General features: G+C 44.6%; 1 long non-coding RNA gene across 1 annotated transcript; it reads left to right on the forward strand.

Moving 5' to 3' along the window:
- Positions 1 to 864: 864 nt before the first annotated feature.
- LOC106994561 (uncharacterized) lies at positions 865 to 13,604 on the forward strand. Its single transcript, XR_001441169.3, has 4 exons — positions 865 to 917; positions 9,958 to 10,084; positions 11,849 to 11,917; positions 13,205 to 13,604. It is a non-coding gene; the product is annotated as an uncharacterized LOC106994561 (long non-coding RNA).
- Positions 13,605 to 16,286: the final 2,682 nt, after the last annotated feature.

Consider the following 16,286-nt stretch of genomic DNA (forward strand, 5'->3'; position numbering starts at 1 on the left):
GATATGAGGAAGAAAAGGTGAGGGAAGGGGTTTTAGACTTGCCTGTTCCTCGGCTGCATTTGCTGGTCTCTGCATCCAGTTCCAGGAACACAATCACCTCCACCGACGTTACTCAGGTCTCTCTTCTTTGCCATTTACACATGGGGTTTAAAGTCTCCACAGGGCCAGAGGTGCTGTTATTATGAATCAAAACAGTTTCCCCAGTACAATGGGGATTGATTGTTTATCAACTATGGAAGAGCAAAGAATTCACAGTGATTTCAAGAGTAACTGCTAAAATCATGGTAACAGCTAAAATTATGAACTCGTTTTGTCACCTGAAATTTCAGTTGAGGTGTCTAACTTAAAGGGCAGTGCTTTGTGTATCCTGAACGTTATCTTCCTGTAGAAAAAAAGTGGTACCTCAATAGCTTCTATAGTTTTCCAATTTGAGTAATCTGCAATTTTCAAAGAAAAACACATTTCCAGTCTGGTTGAAAGAAAATATAGCGAATGTTGGGATAGTGGCCAGAATTGAATTTCTTCACTCCTAAGTTGGATAATTCTGTATTATCAGCCAATCCATTGAAGAAAACAGGAGTTAAATCTTCATCCGAAAGGTGAGCTCTCACATAGGAAGTTAATGGCTAATAGTGTGATATGGTTTGGCCATGTCCCCACTCAAATCTCATCTTGGATTCCCACATGTTGTAGGAGGGACCCAGTGGGAGGCAATTAAATCATGAGGGCAGATCTTTCCCGTGCTGTTCTTATGATAGTGAATAAGTCTCACAAGATCTGATGGTTCTAGAAGGGGAAGTTTCCCCGCATAATCGAAAATGTCGCTCTTTTTTTGCCTGCTGCCGTTCATGTAAGATGTGACTTGCTCCTCCTTGCCTTCCACCACAATCGTGAGGCCTCCCCAGCTATGTGGAACTGTAAGTCCATTAAACCTCTTTCTTTTGTAAATTGCCCAGCCTCAGGTATGTCCTTATTAGCAGCATGAAAACAGACTAATACATAGTGAAATTTATTTTATTAGTATTTCTTCAAGATTTCTAGCATTGTGTGGCTATGATACGAGGAAAAAAGCAAACCTATGTGGATATTTTTCTACATGAATGCTTTTGCTCTCAAAATAGTAAAAGAAATTCCTTTGGAGAAGTTGCATGCATGCATCTTTTTGCATGGATTGTCCTATTGTTCACTCGATCTGTAAACTCCAGTACAGGCAACTCCAGCTCATTGTTCTGCCAAATGCAGTTGTCACAGAGGTCTAAAGAAGTTTTTTTCTTGAAGGAGGAGCTATTTCATTCCCAAGTAACCAGATACACTTAAAATATCTAATGGAAGTAACTGGTGGATTTTCTCTCAAACCTTAAAATGCTCTCAATTAAAAAACTTTTCCAGAGAGAGAAGAAAATTGCCAATGCTGAGATTTATGTAGTAATTGTATTCATTTTGAAATGTGATAGATATTAGGTATTGTGGCAGATTGTGAGATAATATTCATCTCTCTTGTAAAACATATATTCCCATGGGTTATCTAGAAAGTATTAGACGTTTCGACCAGAATAAAGTATCATCTATTTCCAGGAGACTTTTCCCATCAGGGCTTTTGAGCAGACCTTGAAAACAAATCTACGTATCCTTCTCCTGTCTTTGTGAACCATTCATGTGATAATTCTGGGACTGGCTTGGAACTCCCCACCCCATCACAGAGACCAATACACATTCCGTGCTATTGGGGTACTAGGTGGAATATCCCGCAGTTCAGAATTAGGTTTTCAGTTTCATCCCTCAAAACAAAGAATTTTCAAAAATTCCCCTATGTGGCCTGCTGGAATATCTAAATCTGGTTTTCAGTGTGGGACTTGTTGTACTATAAACAAAAGTCTATTACATTTAGGAAAATAGAAAAATCCCAGATTTGTTTCAAAGTAGTCAATTTGTGCATGAGTCGTCTCTCTCTCTCTCTCTCTCTCTCTCTCTCTGTGTGTGTGTGTGTGTGTGTGTGTGTGTGTGAAAATTAGACTGTTTTCATATTTCCAAGAAGATTCTAGGTTTTGCTTTATGGCTGAGCACATTCAGAATGAATGTTCCTCATGTCACTCGTCACCAGAGTCCTGGAAGAACCAGAGACAAGAGATGGGATTGGAGCAGCTGTTTGTACTGCTGCAGGGAGGGAACACCTCCTGGACCCACCCACAGTCCCACCCTGAGTGCCTTGGCACAGCCTCAGGAGGGTTACTTCCCTGTCTGCAGCCACAGTGCCTGGTGAGCAGCCCTTTCTCTAGGGCTGTCAAAGCCAGATCTGAACCCACAGCCACAGCCAGGTAATTCTGAGAAAGTGAAGAATCTAAGACTGTGTGGCAGATCCACGGTGCATTTCTGTGAACCACATTTTCAGCTAGTGCCAGAGCGTCTGCAGTCTGCAACACCTCTCCAGTAGCCCTTCTCTTTAAGTTTCAAGTAGGAAAGAACAAGGCAGCCTGTAGTCCCAGCATTTTGGGAGGCCAAGCTGGGCAGATCACGAAGTCAAGGGTTCAAGACCAGCCTGGCCAACATGGCGAAACCCCATCTCTACTAAAAATACAAAAATTAGCCAGGTGTGGTGGCACACTTTTGTAATCCCAACTACTCGGGACGCTGAGGCAGGAGAAATGCTTGAACCCAGGAGGCGGAGGTTGCAGTGAGCCGAGATAGAGAGGTTGCGCTCCAGCCTGGGCAACAGAGTGAGTGTGGCTCTGTAAAAAAAAAAAAAAAAAAAAAAAAAAAGAGAGAGAAGAGCAAGGCAGTCAGACATAAACACTCAGAATGCAAGCCCCGCCTGTGCCCATGTCCACAAGCTGGTGTGGCCCTCAGTTTTCAGAGCATAGGCCAATTCAGGGGACATGTTTAGAACAATGCGTGGAGGTCATGATGACTCTTGCTTCAGCTGTCCACAGGGCACCACAGGCTTACACAGGCAGACATGGCCTTGGTCATAGTGCTGGACTGGAAACCCCCCTTCTTTGCTAACAGATCAACAATGAATCGTGACCTTAGAGATTAAGTGATCCTACCCTCTTAAGGCTGTAATAATGGGTATATCACCATAGCTTTGCTATAAAAAGTTTATTCTCTTCTGGGAAAATATATCTTAAATCTCTTTTCTGTATCATCTGGTCTTACTTATTTACACACACCCTGAAAATCATATATTTCCTTCATCCTAGGCACTTTTTGCAATAAAAACTGATATTTAACCCATCAGCAAGTCCCGTGGGTTTTACATCTAAAACACATTTTAAATCCATTTATGCAGTCACTGTCCCCCACCATCTATCCCCCTCATCCTCTCCAGTAATAGAACTTGGAAATTTCAGCTGGGTGCGAGATTTCATTTCCCAGTCTTCCTTGTAACCAGCCACGACCAATAGGATGTAATTAGACATCGTGTGTGAACTTCCAAAAAATGTCCTTAAAGGAAGGGAGCAGGCATTTCTCCTTCTCTTCATACTTTGCTTCTAATTGGAATGCAAACCTGATGGCTAGACCTAAAGCAGCTATCTTGGACAATAAGGTAAGCTTCAGAATGAAGGCCATGCATGATGGGACAAGACAGAAAATCCTGGGTGTTTTGTACAAGCATCCTATCAGCTCTGGACTGCATACCTAGAATTCTGTGGGAGAAATGAACTTCCATCTCCTTTAAACCCTGCTTTTACTTAGGGTTTGGGGTCACTTGTGGCTGAAACTAATCCTAACTAATACGTTCCACGACTTTATCCAGGATCACCTGGTTGCCATCATGTCTCATTTGGACACCTGGCTGTCTCCCTGCTTTCTTTCTACCGAAGCAATCACAGGGATCTTTACAAGGACAATCAGATCACGTTACTGCCCTGTTTCAAGCCCTCTGATGGCTCCTCATTGTACTTAGAATAAAATCCAAACACCCTGAGATGGTCTCCGCCATCCCTGGCACCTCTTATCCTACCCCTAAGCACCTCACATGTTGCACTCAGCCGTGCTGGCTCCGCCCTGTTCCTGCAGGAAGCCTGGGCTGTTCCTGCCTCAGGCCTTGGCACTTGCTGTTCCCTCTGCTGGGGGCACTCTCTCCCCACACCTTAGCGTCCAGTCCTTCTCACCCTGTGGATTTCAGTTGAAATACACATAGCCAACCGAGCCTTTCCCTGGCTGCCTGATGTAGTGTTTGCCTGTCCCCATCCACTGGTCTGATTTCCATGTCAGAGCATCAGTCAGGATCTGAGTGGAGGCCATGCTGCCTGAGCCTTTCTCTTCTTCTCACAGTGGGAGGTGGACTCAGTGGGAAGGGGAACCCTTTCATTCCTGCTTAGTTTCATATTTTAAACACCTAGAAAGTGTGTGGCTCTTGGTAGGCATTTAATATAAATTTTTTTAAAAAAAGAAATGAAACTTTTTTCTTCCACTTTATGAAAATTTTAGAGAAATTTCTCTTAAACCTTTGTTCTGTCTAAGATTTCATGCTGATGCCACTCTTCCTTGCCCACCCCAAGGCTCTTCCAGGGATTCGTCCCTTTCTTCAATGACACTTTAAGTATCTCTGACTTGTCCTTAACACATTTGAATCCTGGGGTGTTTGTGGATCTATGTTCTCCTCCAGATGAGAGCTTTGAAGGGCAGGGATCTCGTCTTATTCGACTTGGCACTCTCAGGACCAGGCATCGCACCTGGCCGTGCTTATTTTCACAAAAGAATGGGTTCCATTTTGAAGGACCACCGAATTTTGCTTTGGATAATTGATCTGCAATCACTATCCAAGTTGTCTACTTTTGTAATCTCCACGGCATGGTTGGTAGGAGGAAGGACTAAAGGAGAAGTTTTCAAGTTGCCCAGCTTCTCTGTGGTCTGGCTGGTTTTGCTTTGCACCACATTGAAGCTTCTATCTGGTCCACCAGCCTCCAGTGAAAACAACTCTGCCTGCTTTATTCCCAGGGTGATTTTTGCGAACCAAGGTTATAGTGGTGCCTTCTAGGAAGGGAGCCTTCTGGGAAGTGTGGCCTGGAAAAGACTGGAGGAACAGAAAAAGAGGAGAGGAAACCCCAGGAGGAGGAAAACAGAAGTGAAAATATGGTGACCATTGGTACAACAGATTTAGTTGTTATCCTTGGTAGATCTTGGGAGGTGGAACTAGGGGACCAAGCAGGTCAGCAGCCACCGCAGGGCTCGTGGCTTTTGAACAGTGGACAGTAGAGAAATGGCTGCCCACTGGCACCAGGTTTTCATCATCGGCACAACTGAAATTTGGGGTTGGATACTTTCTTATGTTGGCGATGCTATCTCACACACTGTAAAACGTATGGCAGCATCCCTGGCCTCTACCCAACAGATGCCAGCAGCACACCTGTCCTCAAAGACTTTTGACAACCGAAAATGCCTCCAGCTATTGCCAGATGTTCCCTGAGGGTAAAATCACTCCCTTCAATTGAAGATTTTCCTGGATGCTTCAAACACGTGGTGCATGCTCTTTGTGAACAAGGATACTTCTGGCGACTGCAGGGAGGCGATTTTTCTGATGAAGATACACTCAGGGTGGTCTCACGGGGAGTGGAAGCCACCTAATGGTACCATGAGTCCAGGGAGAGCTGGGAGCAAGAGGCTCGCACACCAACCAGGAAAGGAGCACTCCCTGGCTGGACATGTGGCTGCAGTGAGGCAATGGCTCCGGCTCTGAAGCCTTCCAGCAGGGCATCCATCACTTCCCAACTTCCCTCAGGCCCCACTCTTCGCTACTGCTTACCCCAACCCATTCCTCCTTTCTGTGACCTCTCAGGCCGTAAAAGGGATCTGAGTTCGTCATCCTTGGAGCAAAGCATCAACAGGTGCTGGTGACAGAAATTACACTGACAGGCCAGGAAGTCCTAGAATCTCTGTTTAGTGCACCTTCTTAATATTTCAATGTGCATACGTAACTCCTCACATGTAAGGACTATCTGGTCCATATCTCAGACTTTATGAGGATTATTACAAGTACTGTGTCCTAGGAACATCCCAGAACGTTACTGGAGAAATCAGGAGCCTTTGTCCTCTGGAGCTGCTTAGTGCTGGGGTTACTTCTCTGTTTTGCAAATCTCTGGAATGGGCACCTCCAATACATCAGGGTCTGACCACAACTTCTACCTGCTCTAACTCTGAGACCTGGGCCCCTTGCTCACTGGAGGGCCAAGCTCACCATCACCCCCAATGCCCCCTAAATCTCAGGCTTGCATTAAGTGCGTCTTCTTCTTTTCCCCGCCGGGCTCCTGGGGCTGGTGATGGGAATGCACCCGGTGCAGCAGCTGCAGCATGCTTCCAGCCACGTCCTCATTAGGCTGTCAATTCTGGACCCCCAGAAAATGACCAGGCTGTCACATCTCTAAGAAAATGTGCAAATCCGCCCTGAATTCTGCCCCCAGCCCGCCTGCCATTCCTCCAAATGGCGGTGTTTGCAACAGTTTTCTACCTCCCAGAGGAGGCTCCACATTTCCCCAGTAATGTTCTGGGATGTTCCTGGGCACACAGTACTTGTAATAATCTTCATAAAATCTGAGATACGGGCCAGACGTTCTCACAGTGAACTTATATGTGAGGAGTTACGTATGAAGAACCACCCCTTCTCCTATTCAAAGCCAATCCTCCACTGCGCCTGTGACCCCCACCCTTCGTTTCCATATTGGATGCTGCTCCATGAGGTAGTTGCTATATCTGGTTTTATTCCTCTCTATGGTCTGCTTTCTTAAAGCCTTTGAGCCTGAGGACATTTCACTCTTTTTTTTTTTTTTTTTTTTTTGAGACAGAGTCTCGCTCTGTTGCCCAGGCTGGACACTCTTTTTAAAAATCCCTCCCTCCACCCTTGTCATCAGCTCCAGCTCCATCTCACCTCTTCTCATCGTAAAGTCAGGGACCTGGACATCGTTTCTTGTTTTCTGGCCTATCATATGGTCTGTCTTGGAGAATGTTCCATGTGCTGATGGAAAGAATGCCTATTGTGCAGTTTGGGGGTAGAATGTTATGTAAATATCTGTTACGTCTATTTGTCCTAGGGTATAATTTAAGTCCACTGTTTCTGTGTTGACTTTCTGTTTTGATGACTTCTGCAGTGCTGTCCGTGGAGTATTGAAGTCCCCACTATTATTGGGTACCATCTAGCTCATTTCTTTGGTCTAGTGGTCATTGCTTTATGAATTTGGGAGCTTGGGAGTTAGGTGCATATATATTTAGGATTCTGATATTTTCTTGTTGGACTTATCCTTTTATCATTCTATAACATCTCTTTTTGTCTTTTTTTTAACTGTTGTTGCTTTCAAGTCTGTATTGTCTATTATAAGAACAGCTACTTCTGCTCACTTTTGGTTCCCATCTGCATGGAATATTTTTTGCTACCCCTTTACCTTAAGTTTATGTGAGTCTATGTGTTAGGTGAGGCTCTTGAAGACAGCAGATACTTGGTTGGTGGATTTTTTTCCATTTTTATCCATTCTGCCTTTCTGTAGCTTTTAAGGGGAGCATTTATGCCATTTACATTCAACATTACTATTGAGAAGTGAGGTACTGCTCTATTCATCATGCTAGCTTTTGCCTAAATACCTCATTTTTTTTTCATTGTTATTGGTTTATAGGCCCTGTAAGATTTGTGCTTTAAGGAGGTTCTGTTGTGGTATATTTTTAGATTTTGTTTCAAGATTTAAAACTCCTTTTACCAGTTCTTGTGGTATAGACTTGGTAATGGTGAATTGTCTCAGCATTTGTTTGTCGAAAAAGACCTTATCTCTCCATCATTTATGAAGCTTAGTTTTGCTGGATACAATATTCTTAACTGATGATTATTTTGTTTAAGGAGGCTCAAGATAGGACCCCAATCTGTTCTGGCTTGTAAGGTTTCTGCTGAGAAATCAGCTATTAATCTGATAGGTTTTGCTTTACAGGTCACCTGATGCTTTTGTCTCACAGCTTTTAAGATTCCTTCCTTTGGACTTTAGATAACCTGATAACTATGTACCTAGGTGATGATCTTTTTGTGATGAATTTTCCAGGAGTTCTTTGAGCTTCTTGCAGCAAAGCCAGAGAAGTTTTCCTCAATTATTCCCTCAAATAAATTTTCCATACTTTAATATTTCCCTTCTTCCTCGGGAACACCAATTATTCTTACATTTGGCCATTTAACATAATCCCAAATTTCTTGGAGCCTTCGTTCATTTTTTTATGCTTTTTTCTTTGTCTTTGTCTGATTGGGTTAATTCACAAGCTTTGTCTTTGAGCTCTGAAGTTCTTTCTTCTACTTGTTCTAGTCTATTGTTGAAACTTTCCACTACATTTTGTATTTCTTTAGGTGTGTGTTTCATTTCCAGAAGTTGTTATTGTTTTTTCTTTATGATATCTATTTCTCTGGAGGGTTTTTCGTCCATATTCTTTTTTTAAATTTCTTTAAGTTGGTTTTCACCTTTCTTGAGTAGGTTAATAATCAACCCTCTGAATTATTTATCTGGCAATTTAGAGATTTCTTCTTGGCTTTGATCCATTGCTGGGAAGCTAGTGTGATATTTTGATGGTGTTATAGAACCCAGTTTTGTCATATTACCAGAATTACTTTTCTGGTTCCTTGTCATTTAGGTAGACTATTTCTTAAAATTGTTCTTGAATTTATTTCTCATTGGACTGTGTTTTGGTTTTTGTTCTTGTTTTCTTTCTTTTTTCCCTCTCAAGGATCAGACTTTAATGTTTATTTTATCCTAATTTGATTCTTGGTGACTGTAGGGGTAAAGACTCTGTATGAGATCCTTAGTTACAGAGTTTTTGTGCACTGGTTTTCCCTGATGCTCATTGTAGCAGTTACATTCTTGGTGTGTGGATGAGTTCACTGTCTCCTATGGAGTTGGAATGGCAGGAATCTCTTAAAGCTTATCTTATTCTCTGATGGTGTATACTTTATCTATTTATAAATTTTTTTCCTGCTGTTTTATTTACTGCATTGATGATTCAGTCTTCAGGCCAATCAGGGAGGTAACCCTGGGTAGGCACCCATTGTCACCAAGGCAGGTGGGTAGATGTAACAGCCAACAGTGGGCCAAGGCCCCAGGTTTTATCAGGGTGAAGAGTGAGAGCTACCTCAGCTCCCCTCCCAGGTCAGCAGCAAAGCTATTCACCCAACAGCCTCACTCCTGTCCTGGTGTTTTAGCTATTCGATCAGGCACCTCCTTTCATCTATAGGAATGTTGATTCTCCAAGTAGGGAGGAATTATGACTCTTCCTCTCGTACAGGCCTGAATCTGGAGTATGGTCCTCCTGTGGGGCTGCACTCAATTTGGACTGTTCCAGAATGGCTGTCTGTAGGTGCCTTCGTGCTGCATTCCTGTGGGAGAAGCCCCAGCTATGTCTTCAGAGGAGTACCGGAGGGGAACAAGGACCCCTTCTCCAAGGCCCTTCATGATCATAGAGGCTGCCTGTCTGTTGGGGTATAGGTGCAGACTTTCCCTATAGCACCAAGCACTGCAGTTGTGTCTCTGCTGTGAGAAACTGTCCACTCAGAAAGATCTGGAACTCAAGGTCCGCTGTTCAGATTTTTTTTGTCCTGCAGATGTGGTGCTTGATGAGGTGCTCTCCCCCTTCCCCTAGGGATCGGGCTTCCTGAGAGCCAGGCTGCAGTGGTTGTTATTGCCCTTCTGGATCTAGCCACCCAGAAGGGGCTACCAGGCTCCAGGCTGGTGCTGGGGAGTGTCTGCAAAGAGTCCCGTGATGTGGTCCATGTTCTGGTCTCCCAGCCATGGATACCAGCACCTGCTCTGATGGAGGTGGCAGAAGAGTGAAGTAGGCTCTGTGAGAGGCCCTGGTTGTAGATATGTTTTGTGTGCTGGCTTTCTTAAATGCTGGTTATACGATTGGTGAAGTTGTCATGTGATCTGACTCAGGGCCTCTGGTTAGCCAATATGTTGCAGGCTATGGGATTAACTGCTGTTTTCTCCTTCTTTGGAGCAGGGTTACTCTGTCATGAGTTGCTGTGATGGCCTGAGTTGGTTGACCTCTAGCCAGGAGGTGGGACTTACAAGAGAGCACCAACTGCAGTAATAGAAGGGGGATAGAAGCTTGCCCTAAGTTGGCCAGGGTGAGTATTCTGGTTACTCAGGCAATGGTTGGGGTCATAAAGCTCCCAAGAGTGTTTGTCTTTTGTGTTCAGCTGCCAGGGCAGGTAGAGAAAAACCATCAGATGGGGGCTGGGGGTAGGGTTAGATGGGTCTGGGCTCAGAGTCTCCTTGGGTGGGAATTGTCGCAAGTATTGTTGGGGATGTGGGGGTGGTTCTCAGGCCAGTGGGGTTATATTCCAGAGGGGTGCATAGCTACCTCTGCTTAGCAGTATTGTTCACCAGGGAAGTGGGGAAAGTCAGCATCGAAAAGTCTCTCCCACCTCCCACACAGGTGGCACGGCCAGTCTCGCTCCCACCGTGCTCCACTAACAGCACTGAGTTTATCTCCAGACAGCCTGTGTTGGGCGGGTGGGCGGGGACACTCAGACCTGGCCCCAGGCCATACTCTACTGAGCAAGTAAGCTCAGTTTTCAGCCCCTCCCCATCTGCCTACTATGTCGGCTGAGGCTCCTGCCCTCCTATCTCCTATCTGCAGCAGATTCCATTCACCCCCAGATTCTGCTCCAGAAACGTAATGTCCAGTCAAAATTATTGCACAATTCAGTTGCAAGCTTCTTACAGCCAGTGACCCTTCCCGCATTCTGCTTGGTGCCTTCTCTGAAGGCCGCTGTGAGATATAGTCAGGGATGGGCTCAAGCTGAGACTGGGAGTGCCTATAAGGCTCTGCCCGCTGCTGCTGCTTCTACTTTTATATTTTGCGTGGCTCCCTAAATCCATTTCAGCTCCAGGTAAAGTTAAATCCTTCTCCCTTGATCTGGATTTTCAGATTCCCTAGTGGGGATGTGTTTTCGGAGGCAAGTTTTCACCTCTCATAGTTTGGGTGACAGTTTTCCACCTGTCTCGGGATGTGCAGCGGTATGCCACTTCTTTCAAAGGATCTGTGAATTCTCTTGGTTTTCCTGCCGTGGTTCTTGGGTCAAGACGTGGTGTGAATCTCCAAACACTGTTCTGTCCATCCACGTGGGAGCTGGAGTTAGTCTTCTCTCCTATCTACCATCTTCTCATCATCCCCATTAGGTATTTCCCACCAGATATTCTTTGGGCAGAGAAATCTCAGATAGCTGTCTGATCACAGTCTAATTGCTTAAAGACGGGCCTTGGACGGAGGCTTCCAGGCCACAGTTTATACAAGAAGAAGTTTTGTAATCAACTGGCTTAAACCTAGGCAGGAAAGATAACTCTCGCTCATGCTCCTGGGCCAGCAGCTCTGCCCTGAGCCCGGTACCCTGGCATCGGTCAGACAGTGGGCACTCTTTTCTGCCTGCTCTTGGGAGCTGTGCTCAGTCACTGCAGCTTTGCCGGCTGTGGGCAAGGTCTGTTAGTTTACGGTTACAGCTCAGACTGCTCCCGTGAGCGCCTGGCCTGCCCTGATTTCCTCTCTCATGGAATATGGGAAGCTCTGCAAATTCAGGAGAAGAGGGGCTCCTCTGACGGAAGACATTGTCTTGTAAGAACCCGCACTAGTTTAGGATTAAAGCATGAGGTGTTCTCAGTGGAAATATTCTGAAGCCAAAATAAATAAAAAAGAAAAAGTGGAAAAGAGTCAAACAGGCAATTATTTGCAATAGGAAAAAAACTATTGATTTTCCTTTTTGATACATAGTCTAAATTATCCCTCAAGAAAAGTAGTAATGCATCTTTAAACAGATTTATTGGTTCTAAGAGGGAAAAAATGTATTATTTAACTTCAATGCTATTGGATTTTTCTTTTATGTTGGATATAGAAATAGGACAGACGAACAGAGTGGGACGAGAAAATTCCTTCAAGAATCACAGTTGTTGTGGATCCCAAGGTAAGAGACTCTGGCATTTCTCTCAAAGCAGTACGAGTTTGTAAATAAAAGATCATTTTTCTGGCTAAATAAATTATATTGCACAGTTAAGAAGCGTACATTTTTCACAAGACCTGAAGTTCCTGTGAGTGGAGTGAACAAACCACAGAGATCCCCCAGCATGTCCTATAGGCTCAAGTTCTTTCTTGTGAAGGAATTTTGCCCTGGGCAGAATCCTGTGACTTCTCTGATCCTGGAGCTCCACGTCCCTTCTCTGAGCTGGAATCTCCCCGTGTGTCTCACTCGTTGGCTTCTGAGATCAGAAAATACACAAACTGCTGACACACAGAGATGTGTCTCAGTCGGCTACAAACAGGAGCGTGTGGTTGGTGGAAAGAGCCGGGGCCTGCTTTTCCCAGCTCCTCATCCTGGGCCTCCTTAGAAGGGACCTTGGGTTCCATGGGGCGTGGCACATTTGGGGTCCCGCAGTCTGTGGGCCTGGTCCTGCATCTGTCTAGGCACCTGTTCTGTGGCCTTGCAAACCACTTCACCCAGGTGTCGTCATCTGTCACTCAGAGGCAATCTCAGGTAACCTTGCTGAATCATCACAAACAAAAACTACTCAGAATGATTGGAAAACATTTTTCAAATGTAAAAGTGCTCTAAAAGCCATGGATGAAAATTTCAAGCCACCACTACCAGCCAAGCCCCTCATCACATTTATTCCTTACAGTTCAGCAGTTTAGGACGGTTTTGTGCTTGTTTCAATAACTGGGCTCTCTCAATTACCTAGGGATGTATTCACTGGGATTCCATATAAAATAACCCATAAAACTAGTGTTCAGAAACCATCAGGCACTCATGATAGCAAAGGAAGCTCCTGGGCCGCCCTCCTCCCCACTCCTTCAACCACACTTCTCCCTACAGCTGCCTGGGCGTTTTCAGTCCCATGCCTGCAGGTGATGCAGATTCTGGCACAGAAAAGGAAGCACCACCACTGCTCACTCCGTTCCACGCGGCAGTTCTTTCCTCTCTCAGTGATGATTGCGGTCTGCTGGCCAGGCCTGGGGTTTTCTACTTCTAGTCTGGGAACTAGGAGTAATAAGCATGCCAGAGCAATCCGCACTTGTGTTGAAGAGCTGCATTCTGTTCCAGTGGCTTTGGACTAGAAAATCTCCTTCCCTGTTCAATCAACAAGATGAGGCAAGAGTTGTCTTGGTCATACAACAACATAGGGCATAAAGGGTCTTCCCACATGGTCATCTGCAGTCATCTGGTACACTTTCCTCTCAACCTCCCTTCCCATAGGTACACATGCCTGCCTGGACCTCATCCCTTCTACCGACAGAACTCAGCAGTCATTTATTTGAGGACAAGCAGCAGATCATATTCTATATGCCAACATACGTATCTGGGGAGACTGGCTGGTTGCAAGGGTTTGTAACCACCTTCCAGGCAGATGACAAGATGGAACCTTCTCGACATACACCTCAGTTACAAGTCAAGTCAATAAAAGCCTGGTTGCACGAAAGAGGACGATGCATAAAGACTGGCTGTATATCTTTGTTTGGTTTGAGTAAGAAATGCTTCCATTCAATGAGGCCACTGAGTTTATGATCAAATCTCCTGGTAAAGAATAGAGCACAGAGAAACCCACATTCTTACCGTGTGACAAATGAGACTGTGAACATGGACCCTTCTTTAAAACTCCAGCTAATTCAGGTTGCAGAATGAAGTGTGCCATGTCATAATTAATCCCTCATGTATTGCAAGCAATTTAATGTCAAAATAATCGACAGGAGCGTTTTTTACCCTTTTGTGAGTACATAATAAATACTGTCATTTAGCTGCAGCAAACATTGGATTTCTTTCCTGGTCTTTGAATAACGCTCCTTGTGAGGTAAACACCAGACCTCCTTCTCCATCTCCCCCTCCCCAAGCCCTACAAACCACACATATAGACACTCTTTAGGAAAATAAATCATGAATATCAAAAGAAAAGTAGTGTGATAATTTCTAGTTGGTACTTGGCATCGTGATTATTCTAGCTCAGAGTCTAAACACCAGCTAGGGGCAAACAGCACAGGAGAAGGAAGGAATCCGAGTGGAAAGGGTGCCCTCACACTGTTTGTCATTTATTTTTTTCCTTGTGGGTTACTGTCAGTGGCGTGACATTTATTTTTCCAAGGCTAAGTCCTTGCTATTAAATAATCAATGAATTTCTTTGGTTAAACCTGGCTCACTTTTTAAATAAACGGTGTCAGAAGTGGAGTGGCCTAGTGCTGCCTTTTTCCTCTGTAGCAGGGCAGGTGTGGAGGGACCTGGGTGTCTGCCTTCTTCTTCAGGCCACACTTCCTCCCCAGAGGTAGCATTTCACAGCCTTTATTACATCCTCCACTTCCAGGAGACTAGTGTTCCTTTTGCTTTAGATAGAAGCTCTCCTGTTAAATTAATATAGTGATCAAAAAGAGAGCCTGGGAGCAAGCTTCATGTAGATAATTAATCTCCAGTTGCTTTCGTTGAGAAATAACTGAGCTAAAATCTAGGCTTTGAGGTGACACTTCGCAACAGGTGGGAAGACCAAAGCAGGACCCTTCTGCTTTAACTGATCTGTGTGAAAATGATTGTTAAAGATTGAAGTGGAAGACAAGACTCCAAGAAGAGCTCCTTCTTGGTGATTAGTTTTTAAAGATCATGGACCAGACTTTCCCGTGAAATCACATTATGTGTTGCCCTTTGGCATCTGTTCAGCCATTGTTATCAAAGAACACAAGTCCCTCCTTTAGGTATTTACACATGTTTTGTGGATCTGCAAGAAGCTCGCCACTACTTATGTTTCCCAGTAATTACAGGTTTCTTTACACCATTATCGATTCTTAATTAACTCATATAAAGTACCTACTTTGCCAAAAGCTTTGGATAGAGGCTCCTGTGATGTGGAGAAAAATAAAACACAATTCAGTCCTGCAGGCATACACACACACATAGACACACACACACAGAGGCATTCACACACAGACATACACACACATACACACACACACACACATACACACACATACACACACACACAGAGGCATTTACACACAGACATACACACACATACACACACACATACACACACACATACACACACACAGAGGCATTTACACACAGACATACACACACGTACACACACATATACACACACACAGAGGCATTTACACACAGACATACACACACATACACACACACAAATACACACACACAGAGGCATTTACACACAGACATACACACACATACACACACACACATACACACAGAGGCATTCACACACAGACATACACACACATACACACACATGCACACACACGCTATTCAACAATGACAATAACATTCAATAACCTTCTGGGTGTCAGTGCCTCAGAGACCAGGACTGTTTCTCGTTTCTCCTTGAATTCACAGTTCCTGGAAAGATGCTTTGCACGTTGTGGGCAGTCAACCACTGTCCTGGCATGATAATGGTCACCTGGACAGGAAGGGAGGCCTTTTAGGCACAGATGAGGCAGCAGGTCACCTACAGAACACATGAGCCATGTTGGGGAACTTAAGAAGGCACTACAATCGTTTTGCTCTCCCGGATCTTACAACACCTCTAAGGATGTTGGAATGCAGTCGAAAGGCACATGACATCTTTGAGTGGCAGCATATAAAGGTGTTGCCAATCAAAATCATTCTTTCGAATGACCTTACTAGATCCAATAACCAACGCTCAAGTGCATCCTGAGTGGATGGTACAGGTACAATGGGTAGGGAGAGTGCCCTGTGTGAGGAGTTCTGGAACTGCAGGCCCAGGACCCCAGGGACTTCCCAAGACTCCGGAAGTGGGGCGGGCTCTGCCCCCAGGCCTGGGGCAATAAAGACAAACCTTGGCGACCCACCAGCTTCCCGTGAGCTGACTCTATTGGCAGTATATCTTTATTACCGGGAAGGATACCTCTGTCCATACGATTCTCTAGTTCCCTATAAAGTGGCTTCAGATGTTCACAGGCGAAAACACAGCTCCAAAAGGTTTGCAGAAGCAGCATTTAAAACGGCCAAATCAATCTCCCCGTGTAGACTTTTCTTTTAAAATAAACTTATCTCTGAAAACTGCCTCCTGAAGCTTTAGCTTTAACAGTAGAGCTTCACTGTTTTATGAGCTAGTGGTAAAATCCTAAAGCCAGCAGCTCCTCTAGGAGATACTAACACACCATTTACAGAAGTACTGCCATGAAAATAATACGTGGCAATGAAGTCACTATAAATTCACAGGCACTCACATGCACACACAATACATCGTATGTGTACCCAAAAAAACCCCTTTTTCGACACTGTTTCTTTCTTTAGGATGACATAAAACAGCACAGAC

The sequence above is a fragment of the Macaca mulatta genome, chromosome 18 (genome assembly GCF_049350105.2).
Source record: "Macaca mulatta isolate MMU2019108-1 chromosome 18, T2T-MMU8v2.0, whole genome shotgun sequence".
Taxonomy (NCBI): Eukaryota; Metazoa; Chordata; class Mammalia; order Primates; family Cercopithecidae; genus Macaca; species Macaca mulatta.